This window comes from Phocoena phocoena, chromosome 2, assembly GCF_963924675.1.
Source record: "Phocoena phocoena chromosome 2, mPhoPho1.1, whole genome shotgun sequence".
Classification (NCBI taxonomy): domain Eukaryota; kingdom Metazoa; phylum Chordata; class Mammalia; order Artiodactyla; family Phocoenidae; genus Phocoena; species Phocoena phocoena.
Genome location: NC_089220.1, coordinates 154,324,742 through 154,340,715, shown reverse-complemented (window position 1 = coordinate 154,340,715; position 15,974 = coordinate 154,324,742).

Below are 15,974 nucleotides of genomic sequence, written 5' to 3'. Positions count from 1 at the left end.
TCAAAAGAAAAAAAACTTCTTGTCTTAGCGGTTAAGACGCTACGTAGGAAATTTTGATTGATTTGTTTAGCAGAAAACTAAATGACTCAAACTATCCAAAAGGAAACCCAAGGCTCTGAATGTCTGAGTGCAGACTCCAGCAATTAGCACAAAATAAAACCGGGCACCTCTTCCAACATAGCGTGTTTGGGGTTTTTTATTAATACCAGGACTGGAAACAAATACTTGAGATTCTTATAAAAGCGAAGTACCTCTCTCTGGGCCTTCTGGTCTATGAAAAGATTAAATGCCACAGCCAAGGGATCCAGAGTACAGGAGAGATTTGCTGGGGTTCTGAAGGACCCCTTCCGGAGGGCCCAGCCTGATCAGAATCTGGGGGCCAGAGGGTTGGGGTCACCGGGAGGGTGTGCTGAGGACATGCCACACTTAGCACATATGAAGTCACAGAAGTGAGGAGGGACGAGTCAGGGGACCTGATCCAAAGAAAGGATGCGAGCTGAAGAAAAGGATGTTTATTGACTTTTAAATAAGACAATATTCTGTTGTTCTAAATCGCAGTAAGCTATATACGCAGTTTCCTGGAGGGAGGGGGAGTTGAAGATAACAACGGGCCTCCCCCACCTAAAGCCTGTGAAGCACACATTTCTTGTGTTCCAAAAAAGAGAAAATTCTTTCTGTGCCGCAGGAAACTCTTAAAAGCGGGCACAGCCCTTAAGATTTGCAGCTTAAAAACATTTCCGTTTATAACTCCCTGAGATGTTCAGCCAAATTCATCCCATGCTCATTAGCAACATGGCTGAAAACTCGGAACAGAGAACATATTTTAGGACGAAATTAAGATCTTCCTCTTAGGGGTCAGTGCAACGTGGTTCCCCAAACAAATGCCAGGAAACAAATGAAATCCTTAATATTTAAGTCACAAATTGCCTCTTTAGGCATACATGAGAGGTGAGTTCACGCCGAATACAGAATTGAAGGGGGTTTTTTGGTTTTGTTTTTATGGAATTAACCATTGGAATTAAAGTAATTAAATGCTATTAGCCTAACCGTTCTTGATTATTATAATAGCCCAGGTTTGAACCAAGTAAACTCAAGGTGGATTTCAGATCCCACAGATATTTGGCCTTGAACTCTGTTTCATTTCTTGCAGAGGTGAAAGGAGCTAAGAAATAAATGCTGCGTGACTTGAAACAGAGAAAGATTTAGCCTTTCCCAAGCCCAAAGAGCACCGGACACAAATATATGCTTACGGCACCTCTGCTCAGCCTTTCTCATCCCAAAGCCCCTGAATAGAGACAAAAGGGGATAAGATCAGGAACTTGAGAGGATGCAACAGAAAGAAATATACAAGAAGTATATGTTCCTGGGATTCTCCCCTACAGAAAGTGACTGTGAGGCATAGCATGAGAGGTCCACTGGCTGTGGAAGAGTTAAAATTTTATCCCCACACCTAGGGTTGCCAGATAAAATACAGAACACCCAGTTAAACTTTAATTTCAGGTAAGCAACCAATAATCATTTGGGATAAGTATATCCCAACTATTGGATGGGACATACTTTAATGTAATACTCTTCATTGATCTGAAATTCACCTTTAAGTGGGCATGCTATATTTTTATTTTCTAAATCTGGCAACCACAATCACAGCAAAAAGTTTTTTGCAATGTACAAAAGTGAAAAATCGGGGAAGAGGAATATAAGCACATTGTTTATAGATATAAAAGTAACACAAAAATAGCTAGGACAGGGCTTCCCTGGTGGCGCAGTGGTTGAGAGTCCACCTGCCAATGCAGGGGACACGGGTTCGCACCCCGGTCTGCGAAGATCCCACATGCCGAGGAGCGGCTGGGCCCGTGAGCCATGGCCGCTGAGCCTGCGCGTCCGGAGCCTGTGCTCCGCAACGGGAGAGGCCACAACAGTGAGAGGCCCGCGTACCGCAAAAAAAAAAAATAGCTAAGACAGTTTAAGTAGTTTCCTCTGGGAGACAGAAATTGAGGGCGAGGAAAGTTTGAACTGCCATTTTTCTTAAGGCTCTGCAGTAGCATTTGAATTTTTCATCTATGTACTTACATAAATTTGACAAAACTTAAAATTTCTTTTAAAAAAGAAATGACCTGTAATAACCTAAATAGGAAAAGAATTTTAAAAAGAGTAGATACGTGTATAGGTATAACTGAGTCCTTTTACCGTACACCTGAAACTAACACAGCATTGTTAATCAACTATATTCCAATATCAAATAAAAATAAATAAAGAAAATAAAATTGGAAGAAAAAGAAATGGCCATCATTAATTTTATCTTTTTTTTTTTTTTTTTTTTTTTTTTTTGCGATACGCGGGCCTCTCACTGTTGTGGCCTCTCCGTGGCGGAGCACAGGCTCTGGACGCGCAGGCTCAGCAGCCATGGCTCACGGGCCCAGCCGCTCCGCGGCATGTGGGATCCTCCCGGACCGGGGCACGAACCCGTGTTCCCTGCAATGGCAGGCAGACTCTCAACCACTGTGCCACCAGGGAAGCCCACCATTAATTTTATTTTAACTCATTTTTCCTCATCAAAAAAAAAAAAGAAAGAAAGAAAGAAACTGGTATGACAAGTTTCAAGGACATATGAGGAAAAGGTAAAAAACAATTGAAATAAAAAGAGAAACAGAGAAAGTCTTCCACCTCCCACTCTTTCCCAGTTCTGTGGGCGGGTGAATGCTGGCCTCCAGTCCAAAGAACACCCAGCACGGTAGCACTCAAAGCTTGCAGACCAAGTCAGTAGGAGACAGGCGGGTTTTTGCTGTGATGAGAATGGGGATTAAGAATTTAGCTGCTCTAGGTGGTTTGTGACCACCTAGAGCGGTGGGATAGGGAGGGTGGGAGGGAGGGAGATGCAAGAGGGAAGAGATATGGGAACATATGTATATGTATAACTGATTCACTCTGTTATAAAGCAGAAACTAACACAGCATTGTAAAGCAGTTATACTCCAATAAAGATGTGAAAAACAAAAATAGAATTTAGCGGCTAATGACTGAGCTCTTACTAAATGCCAAGCACTGCAGGAAGAAATGGAGCCTATTATCACCTTTCATCTTCACGGCCACCCTACAAGATATTGTTATTGTCACTTTCAGGTGAAGAATCAAGGCCAGTGGAGGTCAAGTGACTTGCCAGAGACCACCTACCTGGCAAGTGGTGGAGCTGGGATTGAATCCGAACACCTGTCAGACCGCAATCTCCTGCACTCAACCAACATGGTCCATCACCTCCCAGGTGTGAGGCTGGGTGCGAGGTTCTGGCAACAGCCCCAATTAGAACTCAGGGAGCGGAAGCTCCTCATGCCCATGGGTGCCATGAGAATGACCTTGGAGCATCTTCTGCCTTCTCCATCTCCCACTGCCGTCGGGGTTCTGATGGCCTGGGATCCTGGTGCTTTGTCTCACAGTTTTCACAATGACGCCACCCAGGAAGAGAGCATATCCCCGCTGGGCTTCCACCATGAGTGCCTCCTGCAATGGATAAAGGAATCTAAGTGTCCCCCAAGAGATGCTTTGTCCTGGGCCTCTTGAAAGCCTGGAATTTTTGGAAAACATCATCCCATGTGCCTGTTTGTTTCCCACTTGAGAGTGAAGGGGCTGGGAGAGGAGTTACAACCATCACTGAGGAGTTCTTCTGTGCCTGGGACTTTTCAAGCTTATGCTTCTAGAGCAAACAAACCTAGGGCAGCCCAAGACAACGCTGACATCTAAAAGCTGCCACTCAAATTAACATCTTTCTTCTCAGCTTTGATTCCCTTCAAGCCACACCCCAACACGACGCAGTTATCTCCCCAGATCTGAGTTTGGGGGAATCGTCAAAGTTCTGCTACCTTCCTCCTCGTTGGTCCAGATTCAGGGTGGGAGAAAGAAAGAGCCCCATAACAGGGGCAATGGTGGCTACATGGTTCATCGTTATGATTATTATTTGCTGAAAGCCCGACTGCACATGCAGCAGGGTTGTAACTGCCCAGCACAGGTGGGGAATGCCCCCTGGCCATTCTCCGGGAAGCCAGCGGGCTCCCCTCTGCAGCATCAGATAATGGTTCAGATGATAAGTTTCAGCTCCCTGGGCCTGCGCCTCCTCCAGTATTTGATCCCAGTAAGGATCTGATTCCCTCCTAATGGCAGTTCTCTTTGATGTCTGAGATTCTCCTGAGGATAAGGGAGGTGACTTCGGGCTCCTGGCCTGACTCAGTTTTGACTTTCTTGCAGCTCTTAAGAATGACTCCCACCCTGCAACCTATTTGCCAAGTTCTGCATGGAAGTTACTAGTGCCATTTTTAAAAAACAAACATCCGGCAAGGCCTTCTCTTTTTTTACGCTAAGGATGTAAGTCTTTAGTCACCCAGTAGGAGTCCATTGTTTCAAGAAGCCAAAGGGACGGAATATTGTCAAGATTCTGGCCTGTAGACACTCTGCAGGTCCCGGCTCTTCTCTGCCATTGAACAGAATTTCTGTGTGGGTCTCACTAACTAGTTGGGTGTAGCTTAGGGAGTAAACTCAATACCCTATTTCATATTCAATCACAAATATTTGTAAGCCACCAGCGTGGAGGTCTCCATTTCCCTCTCAGGCAGGTAAGTGAGGGTTGGCTTACCCATCCTGGGAAGGAGGCTAGTGGCTGGTGGGGCTGAGCCCCAGGTCAGGGAGCTGCGCCTACTGGTGTGTCACCTCACTTGTTGAGTCACTGAAAACCCCAAAGTGTCCAACTGAGTTGGGAACTGTAAGAAGAAAACAGACTTCCGGGAGCTCCCCTGACTGGCATCTGAGAATGGTCAGCAGCCCCATTGTTACTGTGGGATGGGAAGGGGTTTATTCCAAGTGCTCAAGGTCTGGACCAGAAAAAAAAGTTCTCACATTAATCAAATTCACACACACACACACACACACACACACACACACACACACACCTCAGAACAATTGATCGCTTGCATATGTAAACAAGATCAGATCACAGGGTCTGCGAGCCCAGGTGGGGTTAATTGCAGAAATGGAGCATCGAACAGCAGTTCAGAGGCCGCCGTGCAGCTCCGGGCTGGGCTCCCAACAGAACCAGGGGCTGGACTCCCAACAGAACTCATCCATCTAGTGACCCGGTTTCCCCCAGGAGGTAGGTCACTGCCTTGGGAACAGTCAGGAAGCTGAGCTGGACCAAGAAGGTGGAGGGGGTGGGGAGAGAGAAGAGCTGGACCATGGGGCAAATTCCAGCAGGTCTGAATCCAGCATCCAGGATGATAGGATTCTTCTGCTCCGGCTTCCTCCTTCCAGAACCTCATTCTTCCAGGTTCTGCACCTTCTAAAGTAGGGATGACTCCAAAGGCCTAAAATATTCTGGACGAGGGGACACCCACCACCCTGAGATCTCTACTTCTTTAAACCTTGCAAACACCTCCCTACACCCAGCTACCTCCGCCCTCCGGCGGGCAAGCAGCAGCACAAGGTAGGTTGCAGCTGCCTTCCCTCTGCCCGGGAAAGGGAGGGAGCAGGTGGGGCTCCTTCCCAGCAGGTGCCTGGGCCTCGCCTTTTCCCCCGGGGCAAGAAGCAAACACAGGTGCCTCCTGCCACTCCTTTCCTCCTAGAGAGGTGTCCCAGCCGCTCCCTCTGGCCCCCCAGGGCTGGAGGCCTAGAGAGGGCCCATTCCTACCAACTCTTTCCTCAGAGCAGAAGCCTGGGGACCCAAACCTCGCCCTCCCTCGCTCCTTTCCCACCAGTCCCACCACCTGCAAGGAGCTTTAGGACTCCCCGTAAGGTCTGCTTTCTCCACGACCCAAGCCTCCTCCTCAAGTCTGCCCCCAGCCAGCGCCCGGGCTGCAGCCACCCTGCAGGAGGCGGCCCCGACCTCGAGGAGCTGACAGGTCCAAGAGCACACAATTTGGTTAGTTAGGCTTACAGTCTGCCCTGAAGCTCTGGTTTGATCTTTGAGTCCCTGCTTCTGGATCTTATCTGACCCTGGACAGAACAGGACTCTGGAGAGCACACCTCTTCTCCCCCATTTTTGGTGCCCTCACTGGGAAGGAGACGGGAAAGAGGATTCTTTGAGGTTATGAAGGCGGAGGGTGAAGGATAGCCATCAGGTCTTTTCTAGAAGTTCTTCAAGGAGAGCTTCAGGTCCAGAATTGATGTGTAAGGCTAAGCTGGAAAGGGTAACGTCAGGAGAGTGAATGACACACCGAGGACCCTTCCTGGAAACGGCCACCATGCGTGTCCATGGACCCCTGCCTCCTGTCCCCGTGCGTTCAGGGCTGCCAAGAGGAATCCCAGGCAGACTGAGGTCAACCCATTACAGGATGATTCACCACCTCCAATCCATCCCAGCTGCTCCAGAGAAGGGACACTTCTTCATGTCCCAGGAAGGGTTGTGATTCCCTGGTAGGGAGCAGTTCAGGGAAGCCGTGTTCTAAGGAAACCCAGAAGCTCTAAACCTCCCACATGGGCCTTCCAGAAGGAATCCCACAGGGAAAAGGCAAACATGGCAGAGAAAGTGGTCCAAGGAAGGTGCCCCCTGGAGGCTGGCAGTGACGTGCGGCTGGAAGAAGGGGGACAGGAAGGTTGACGTGGTCGGGAGTGATGACAAAAGCAGTCTAGCCTATAAAATCCACCCAAAAAACCAAGGTTTAAAAATAACTATAATTTTTGAAAGACCAAACATGGTTCTAACATGGGGGAGAAGGAAAGTCGGAGAAGCAGAAAAGGCAACAACAAGTAGGGACAGGATGGGATTGGGCAGAAAGCATGACGGAGAAGGGAAAGGGAAACAGACACCATGCAGGAGACGCGGCCAAGATGCTGTCCTTTGTGCCTGGGGCCCCTCTCAGGGCCCATGTCCCTTTTCTCCTGGACGTGGACAAGCTCAGACCCTGTCCATCTAGTGTGAACTTGAGCTGAAATGCCAGAAGACCCCCAGCTCCTTTCTGCTGAAAATATAGTCACTAGATGTTTGGGCAAAAGGGACATTTTCCCAGAAGCAATCAACTAGGGCTTGGGGGTTCCTCTTGATGATGACCCCTCATTATTAAGCCCCAGGCTGAATCCCTTCTTCTGAGACCTGCCAGTGAAGCAGTGAGAATTCCTACATTATGGAGGTGGAACATCCTTGGTCTTCCTCTTCGTTTGACCCACTTTTCTCAGCCCAGCAGCCTCGATAATCAGTCTTCTCACGAAGCTTCCATAAGTCAAGCTGAGAACTGACCAATACACCATTTTATAGATGGGGAAACTGAGGCACTTAGGGAGGTGAGCACCCCAGCAAAGAAGACCCCCATCTCCAGCAGCCCTCATATGACTGGGAGCCTCTAGAGCCCAGTGCCCAGAGGAGTAGAACATCAATGTCCCTGTCATTCCTGCTGGGAGAAGGGGAATATCTAATGTTGGGTCAATCCAGGCTGAGCTTCTAGCATCCTTCCTAAAAGGATGTAACAATAACACCACCATCTTCTAGAAAGGTTGCTTCTTGTCTCCCATGAAATTCCTTAAAAGCAATAGGACTACAACCAGATAAAAGGGAATTCCAAAATGGCTTACATAACTCCCAAAGAGCGCCCTAGCTGCCCATCCGCACAGCTGAATGTGTTCAAAGACTAGATCTAGAAGGACCTACAGAGACTAGCCAGACCATACTCCAATTAGATGAACAATGAGGTGTCAAAGGACCATAGGACATGTTCAAGAGCACACACTAGGAATTGACTAAATTGGCATTACAACTTAAGAAGAAGAAATTAGCATTATTCTAATGAGTGAGGCCCTCTCTCCTAGCCTATATACAGAATACTGCTGTGAGCATGGTACTTACGAGTTACCTCACTGCTAACCACAGTATGAGTTATACTGTCAACAATATCATCTTTGGGATAAAACGTCACCCCAGAGCCTCGAAAAAAGAGAGAAACATGACATTGGGGTTCATCATAATTCAGAAAATTGAGGGTATGCCTTACTTCCAGCAAATTCTGCCCTATTGTATTTATATTGAGTTTTTGTAGTGGTAGCCTTTGAATGGACTGGGGAGTTGGCTGTGGAAAGTAATCCTATGGTGAATCCTTTCTATTAGCAAAGCATCTTTTTGCAAAGCAAATAATTCCTCCCGATGTTCCTTCATCAGTTTTACTTAAACTGAAGTGTGTTGTCTGTCCTGAAAGCTGATCTCCACATTACTCCACGCACAGCTCAGATTCCATAAAGGACAATATTTTGGGAGCAGCTTGGGAAGAAAGCATCTGGGGAGAAGTGGATCCGGAAGACAAATCAGATAGATTCACCCCTTTCCTAATTCTTCCCCTCTACTCACCAGAGCGAAGCCCCGACCTTCATGCCCACCAGAAAGGTTTCTGAGGAATTTTGTGAAAGAAAAATAATTATTAACAGGATGGACAAGGAAGCCTGTCTTACGGTGAAGAATAAATGGTATCAAAAGGCAAATATTCACTAATTTTCAGCAGCATTATTCCAGTGGGAAGACACGAGACGGGGTCCTAGATTGATGAAGAAAAGAGGAAGAGAAGTTCGGAAATTGATGAAGAGATGAAACCCATCCCAGGAGTATAATTAATATTTTTAGCTCTATTATTGATTGGAGTTTTTTAAATGAAACTATAAAGAAAAATTAAAGGACCGGGGATTGCTTCAAGGGTAAACCGAGGTGGAGTCCATTCAGAGGAAGGGGGTGGCCAGTTTCTTCTGCCCCCACCATCCGCACCAAAAAAAAGGACAGTGAGGAATCAGGGAGAGCTCAGAGGAAGGCTAGCATTCTTCTAGAGTTTTCCTTGTGTTCTCTGATTATTAGAGCAATTCATGAATCGTTGTGGGAAATGTGGAAAGTTAAGTATGAAGAAGTAGGGGCACCTATAATTCCGGTAACCGCTGTTAATTTGGGGGCATATCTCTGGAGATCTTTAAAGGCAGAGGTCATCCTTGCTTTCTGAAACACTGCACAGGAGGGCAACTCCGGGGCAGGACGTTTTAATTCCACACCAAGGAAGCCATGGTGCTATGCTCTGGTTCCTGCCATGTAAGACTGCGTTCTGTGGGGCAAGGGTCCTGGACTATCACAGATGCACATTCCCAGGGCCCCTTTCCCCACCCACAACACCAGCAAGTGAGCCCTAGCCTGGGGAGCCGCCGCCAGGTCCAGTCCCTGCCTGGCCCGTCCGCAACGCCACACACCCATCCAGGTGAGGGTGGACCATGCGTCCTGACAAATGGGAAAGCATCACCCGGGGGCACTGACTGCTCCTAAATCGAGTTTTCAGTTCAGGGGAAAAAAATAAACCAAGCGAGGAATTTTCCACTGCCCCATTCATCATGAGAGCAACAGCCTGGGAGCAGGAAACAGCGGGGCAGGCGGTCCAAGGCTCAGGGCCCTCCCGGCCCAACTATGACTCTCCATTCCCTGGCAGGAGTCTCCTTCCACTGGGTCCGCCCTGATGGATGTTTCTGACCTAATACATAAGTGGGCGGCAGGCCGAGTGGCCTCATTTCTTTCCATGTTCCACGGGAGATGCAATTTGAATGCTATCAGAGGGATGCTCCCGACAGGGTATCTTCCCATCTTGGGTTCCCAGTGGCTGATAACACCCCTGAGATTCAACTCCTTGGAGGAAGCCTTTTCCTGCCCCTGTGTTTCTCTCCTGAGACAGCTCAGAACAGTGGCTAAGAGGTCACTTGACCACCAACCAGCTGTTCGTCATTGACCCTCCCTCGGCCGCAACATCCTCCTCTGTAAAATAATAATAGTATTTCCCCCACTGAGTTGTTTGTGAAGATTTATTAGGATAACGCAGGCACTAAACCTGGTACATGAACCCTTAGCGAGTGCTGGTTGTTTCTGTCTAGCAACGCATTCATTCAACAGCCATTTATTGATAACATGTCCTCTGAGGAGACGTGGTTTCTGCCTTCAAGGAAGTCGTCATTCGGTGGGGGAGACAGATGTTAAAAACAAACAACTGTGACGTGGCATGATAACATCTGTGAGGTGCGTGTTATAACCATCCTTTTGCACACTATCTCGTACATCTCCCCAGTGATGCTTCAAGGTAACTATTACTGTGCCCATTTTACACATGATGGGGCTGAGGTCCCGAGGCCGCTGGGTTGGTTAGTAGATGCTCGCAGATTTGAACCCAGGTCTTCAGAGTCCAACCCCTATGCTCTCGATCCACAGTCACCGGTCCCTTTTTTCTCTCTCTTACAGGGTCCCTCAAAGCTTCAGCTGAGCTTCCTGAGGATAACTCAGAAGACCACCCGATCCCGAACACGGCTTTAAATCCTAACTTGAGTGCCTTCACCCATCACGCGATCAGCTCTGCCAGGTTGATGCAAGATTACCGGCAGATTCCCATCCATCTCGGTCCACGCTATTGTCACCGCCGCTGCTTCTTGTCCTTATAGAATTGCAACCTTGAAAGTCACTCTGGGACATACAACCAGGGACTATAAACAGCCACCAGGCCATTGCTGCTGAAGCCTGCCCTTCAATGCCTCACAGCGATGAGTAAACCTCCCCTGTTACAGAAGCATAAGGAAGCCAGGCGTCCTGCACAGACGAGTAGAGCAGAGAACAATGGGCCAGATTTTCCTGTCTCTCAGGGGAGTCACGCTCTCATCTTTCAGAGAAAAAAAAATCCCACAATGAGAATCTGGTAGAGTAACCTAAAGGTGGCCCAGAGGAGAGCAGGCGTCAGGAGAGGTTGCCGGGACACAAAGGTCCACCCAATACATGAGCTGCCCACGTTCCTACCTCAGGCTAAGAAGCAGAAAGGAATTTTATTTCCTGCGACTTCTTATTGTCTGTACCACTCATTTGCATCACATACCACCCTTGATGGTGGGATTGACTCAGTCTGTACTCTCAGAGACAGACTGTCAGTCTGTCTCAAGATAGCTGAGAGTACAGTCTCAGTCTCCTTTCCCCACTCTGGTCCCGGACTTCTGGGCATAGCTACAGAAAGTACCTACCTTCACCCAGGCCCACCCTCCAGCGTGGCCTCCACACCCTGCCTGGCCCCCCTGGCCTCCCTGCAGACAGCCTGGCCACACGCCTTATGAGAATATGGTCTCATCATGACGTCTCTCAAGATCCCGCCATAGCCCCGAACCACAGAGGTGTGTGGTGACACTTTCCTCTGCCCCCTCAACTTCTGAATCTTTTTCCATCTCTTCTTCTTTTTTCGCAGAAGACTGATGCTACTTCCTTTTTCCAAGGCCTTTGCTCCCGACCCCTCTCTGTGGGGTTCTCTCCACTCGGCCCCATCTGTCTTGCACCTTGCATCTTGCCTTGTTTCCAACTACTCCTTCCCTTCTGCTCACCCACCTGATTCCATGGTGGCCCTCTCAGCCCTTGAACTGAATCCCCCCACCTTTCCTCCGGCAGGGATTCCCCAGGGCAGGGTCTGCGTGTCTTGAGCCTCTTCTCCCTCACCACCAACTCCTCCTTTTACTCCTAACAATCCTGCAGCCACCGTGGCCGTCTACCCGGAACTCTTTTTCCAGGTCAAAATAGCTGCCAAACTCCAAAAGCTAGTGGTCTTCTCTCCACCATGAACCCTTGATTTCTGCAACACTTGACCTTACTTCTTGAAGTGGCTCCTCTCCCGACTTCCAGGAGGTAGCCCTTCCCTGGCTCCATCCTTGTCTCTCAGACAGTCTTCTGCATTAGCCTTGCCAGCTCCTGTGCTTCCTGTCTTCCACCTCTTTTTTTTTCTTTTAATTTTTCTTTTTTGGCTGCACTGCGTGGCATGCAGGATCTTAATTCCCCAACCAGGGATCGAACCTGTGTCCCCTACAGTGGAAGCACAGAGTCCTAACCACTGGACCGCCAGGGAACTCCCCTGCCTTCTACCTCTTACATGGGGTGATCTTCAAAGTTATGTTCCCATTCATGAATCCATAATCTAACTCAACCCTCAAGCTCTGTCTTTGTGACCTCATAGGCTTACCATGGCCTCAAGCATAACTTTACCTAGATCACCCCCAAAAGTTCATCTCTTCCAAACTCCACGTTCATATATCTCCCCACCTGTTGGACAGTTTGATCAAGATACCCCACCAAAAACTCAATATGTCCGAGGCTTGGTTTATCGTCCTATCTGGATTCACTGCCACCTTGAGACTGGATGTACACTTCTAGGAGGGACCTGGGGTGTTTTGGAAGGCAGAGCAAATGAGAATGGTAGTCATTTTCACTGTCACCCAGTGTAGACGCCCACTCTACCTCAGCCCATGTCATCTAACCAGTTTCCAGATTCTACTGAGTTTACCTTCAGGAGATCTCTCCCATCTGTCCCCACCTCCTCAAGCTGTTACCCTGAATTAGATGCCATTTATTACCTTCTACTTGGGTGCCCGCCATGGCCTCTTGGCTGGTGTCTCTTCTTCCATCTTTCTGCCCCCAACCCGTCCTATTCCCATTATCACACATACAGCTGTGACTGGGCCACCCCTCTGCTGAAAAACCTTTCACACCTGCATATTGAGGAGTGAAGAAACTCCCAGCTCTCTGACCTGCCACCCATAATCTGGCCCCGACGTCTCTTTTTAGCTCTTATGTGTCCTCTGTGGTCTTAGAAACCTGGGCAACTCCAAGTAAGAGCCTCGTCCTTCCCTGCCTCCACATGTAGCTCACACACTTTCCTCTGCATGCAGTGCCTCTGCCCTCCACACCAAGCTGCCTAGTAGAATCCTACTACCCCTCAAACTCACATCAAATGGTACTCACTCTCCACAACCTTCCTTGGTCCACTCCTTGTCATTTTCCTTTTCATTTGCACCTTCCTAATCAGACTTAAAAGTGTGGTTGTTCATGACATGATTCATCCTCCCTCCTAGATTCTAAGCTTCTGAAGGGTAATGCCCATGGTTATTAGCTCTTAACAACCCTCCTTGGGCCTGGTATTGTCTTGCCTTGTGCCAACTCTCAGGAAGCATTTGTCAGTTCTACAGCTGGAAAATGTTCTGATCATTCATTGAATCTATAGCGTCCTTGACCCAAACGTCTTGGTCACAGACATCTTTGTTTTGACAGACAGCTACGTAGCAGCAGCAGCAGCATTTTCTTTTTCTTTTTGTTAATTATCTTCTCTATCCTCATGGTTTTTTTCATTTTTATCTTATTGCGGTAAGAACACTTAACGTGAGATCTACCCTCGACACATTTTTAAGTGTACAGCCTATTATCGTGGATTCAGGTACAACGTACAATCTAGGTACAATCTCTAGAGCTTATTCATCTCTATTAACTGAAACTTTATTCCCATTGATTAGCAACTCCTCTTCTCCCCTTCCCTGGCCCTGGCAACCACCATTCTACTTTTTGATTCTATGAACTTGACTACTGTAGATCCTTTATAGAAGTAGAACCGGGCAGTATTTGTCCTTCTGTGATGGTTTAGTTCACTTAGCATAATGTCCTCCAGGTTCATCCCTGTTTCACGGATTGCAGAATCTTCTTTTTTAAGGCTGAATAGTATTCCACTGTAAGTATAGAGCACGTTTCCTTTATCCATTCATCTGTTGATGGACATGTAGGTTGTTCCCCATCTCAGCCATTGTGAGTAGTGCTGTGATGGACATACATAGTAGAGGCAACATCTCTTTAAGATCTTGATGTTAGCTCTTTTGGATAAATACCCAGAAGTGGAGTGGATCAGATGGCTGTTCTATTTTTAATTTTTTGATGTACCAAGTTTCTAATTTCTCCACCTCCTCACTGACACATGTTATCTTTAACATCATTTTCAAAGGTATTAAACATATGGATGATTGAGCCTTTCTAATAATACTAAGAACAGTCACCATCTGCTGAATAGCTATGCGCTAGGCTAAATGTTCTACCTGTGTTATCATCTTCATAGAAACACCCATTTTACTGATGAGAAGATACATTTTCTACAATCGAAAAAATGCATGAGTCAGTTATTCTGCCCCTGTGAGCTCTACTTAAGCTCTGGGAGCCTGGGGAGTGACCTGGAACTTAGCCTCGGTGCCTACTTTTCAGAATACCTGAGTTTGTGCAGCCACTAATTCTCTTTATGAAGAGCCACTCATATGGAACTTGCCACTGCTATTAATCAGCTCCAGCCACGAGTCAATCTGACACCAGAGGCAGGAGAAGCAGTCAAACCTGTTTGTCTTAATGTGTCTGAATCATTTCTTTTTCGGTTTTGAAGTTTTATGCATCTTTCAAACCATCAGATCACCATGAAAGGCATAGCCCAATGTTTACGACACAGCGGGCACTTCATACCTTTACTGAAATTTTTTTTTCTTTAGGATGTAATTGAATTACTGTGCATGCCCAGCTATAATATGTAATCAGACAAGTTTGCCTTGCCAAAATGAAAACTCATCTTCTAATCGTGCAAAGGAGAAAGGTGAATCCTTGTCCCCTCTAGGGCTCTAAGATGCTTCCAGACTGGGGAGAGTTAGAGACCTGAGTCTACGTGACGGCTGACTGCAAGCCTTACCCGAATGCTTTAGGAAACTGCTTTAGATAAGAGTTCAGATCATTGGTTAACCCTTAAAGGAGTCCATGAGAGTCCGCGGGAAGCATCATTGGAGCTCGAGGCCAGCAGCTACACCCAGAGCAGAGCCTGCCTACCGGTGGCTGTCTCCCTTGGGAAGAGCAGGGTCTTAGAGTTCTTGCCAGGTCGGGCCCCCATCCAAACGTCAGAGAATCAGAGTGAACATCACCAGCCTTTTCCTCCAGAAAATTTAGCTCTACGTTAAAGAGAAGGCAACCCTGGGACTTCCCTGGTGGTCCAGTAGTTAAGAATCCACGCTTCCACTGCAGGGGGGCACAGCTTCGATCCCTGGTCGGGGAACTAAAATCCCACCTGATGCACCATGCAGGAAAAAAAAAAAGAGAGAGAGAGAGAAGGCAACCCTGAAAAACATTCTCTTTCCTACCCAGATATTGTGCTTCTGCTGTCTTCTCTGATGGAAGAGGGAAAAGACATGGGCATTTCAAGAGCATGAATAAACCTAAACTAATTTATATTTGGATTGGGAACGTCAAGAGAAACACACAAACATGCAAACACCTGCCCATCCACGGACAAACATGTAGACACACACACTGTCAGACACAAACACCTACATTTGTGACCATCCTCAATAAATAACGACTTATTTGAAACGACTTATATGAATCTGATCCCATTATTGGAAGCCAACGTCTTGATCATATTGAGTTTTATTAAGTTTTTATTTTTCTGAGGATCTCCCTGAACACGTGTGAGGCTGATGTCCAGGCTGGTATCCACGCTGCCAGTCGTACTCCAGGTGCCAAGGGTATTTTATACATCGGGTCAAATGGCACACTGTAGTCCAACATTTTTCAGTATTGCCCAACAACTTGGCCTCACCCTTGGCTAAACTAACAACACTTGGGGGAAACAAAATAGGCCATGATGGAGTTGCCAACACTTTCCTATTGATACACCCTTCACCAAAGGACCCACAAGCTGTAATTTCCATAATATTCCGTGGTCTTGAAATGAGGAAACTGTAGCGCAAGGAAAGTAAGCCCCTTGTCCGGTCTCACGTAACGAGTGAAAGTTATGACAAAGACTGAGAATCTCTGCCATTCTGGACATTTTTCATCACCTTCAGTCATGAACCATATGGTTCCAAGAGGAAGAAGAGAGAAGTTTAGAGATCAAATCCAATCCTTGGTGGATATTCACTTCTCTTCTTATGGATGATGTTAGTTCTCGCCTTTTCACAACACTGACAGAGAAAACTACAAACGAAAACCTAAACTGTACTTACCACTGCTATGCCAATCCTTAGAATTCTAGGGAATTTTGTAAAAGAGTTTCAGGCAAGCTATCCTCCAATAAAATATTTTTTTAATTAAAAAGTAAAAAATAAATAAATGGAATAAATAAAAAATTTTTAAAAGGAGTTTCAGACAGATACTTAGAAAATTGACTTTGTTGGCCAATCCCTGGC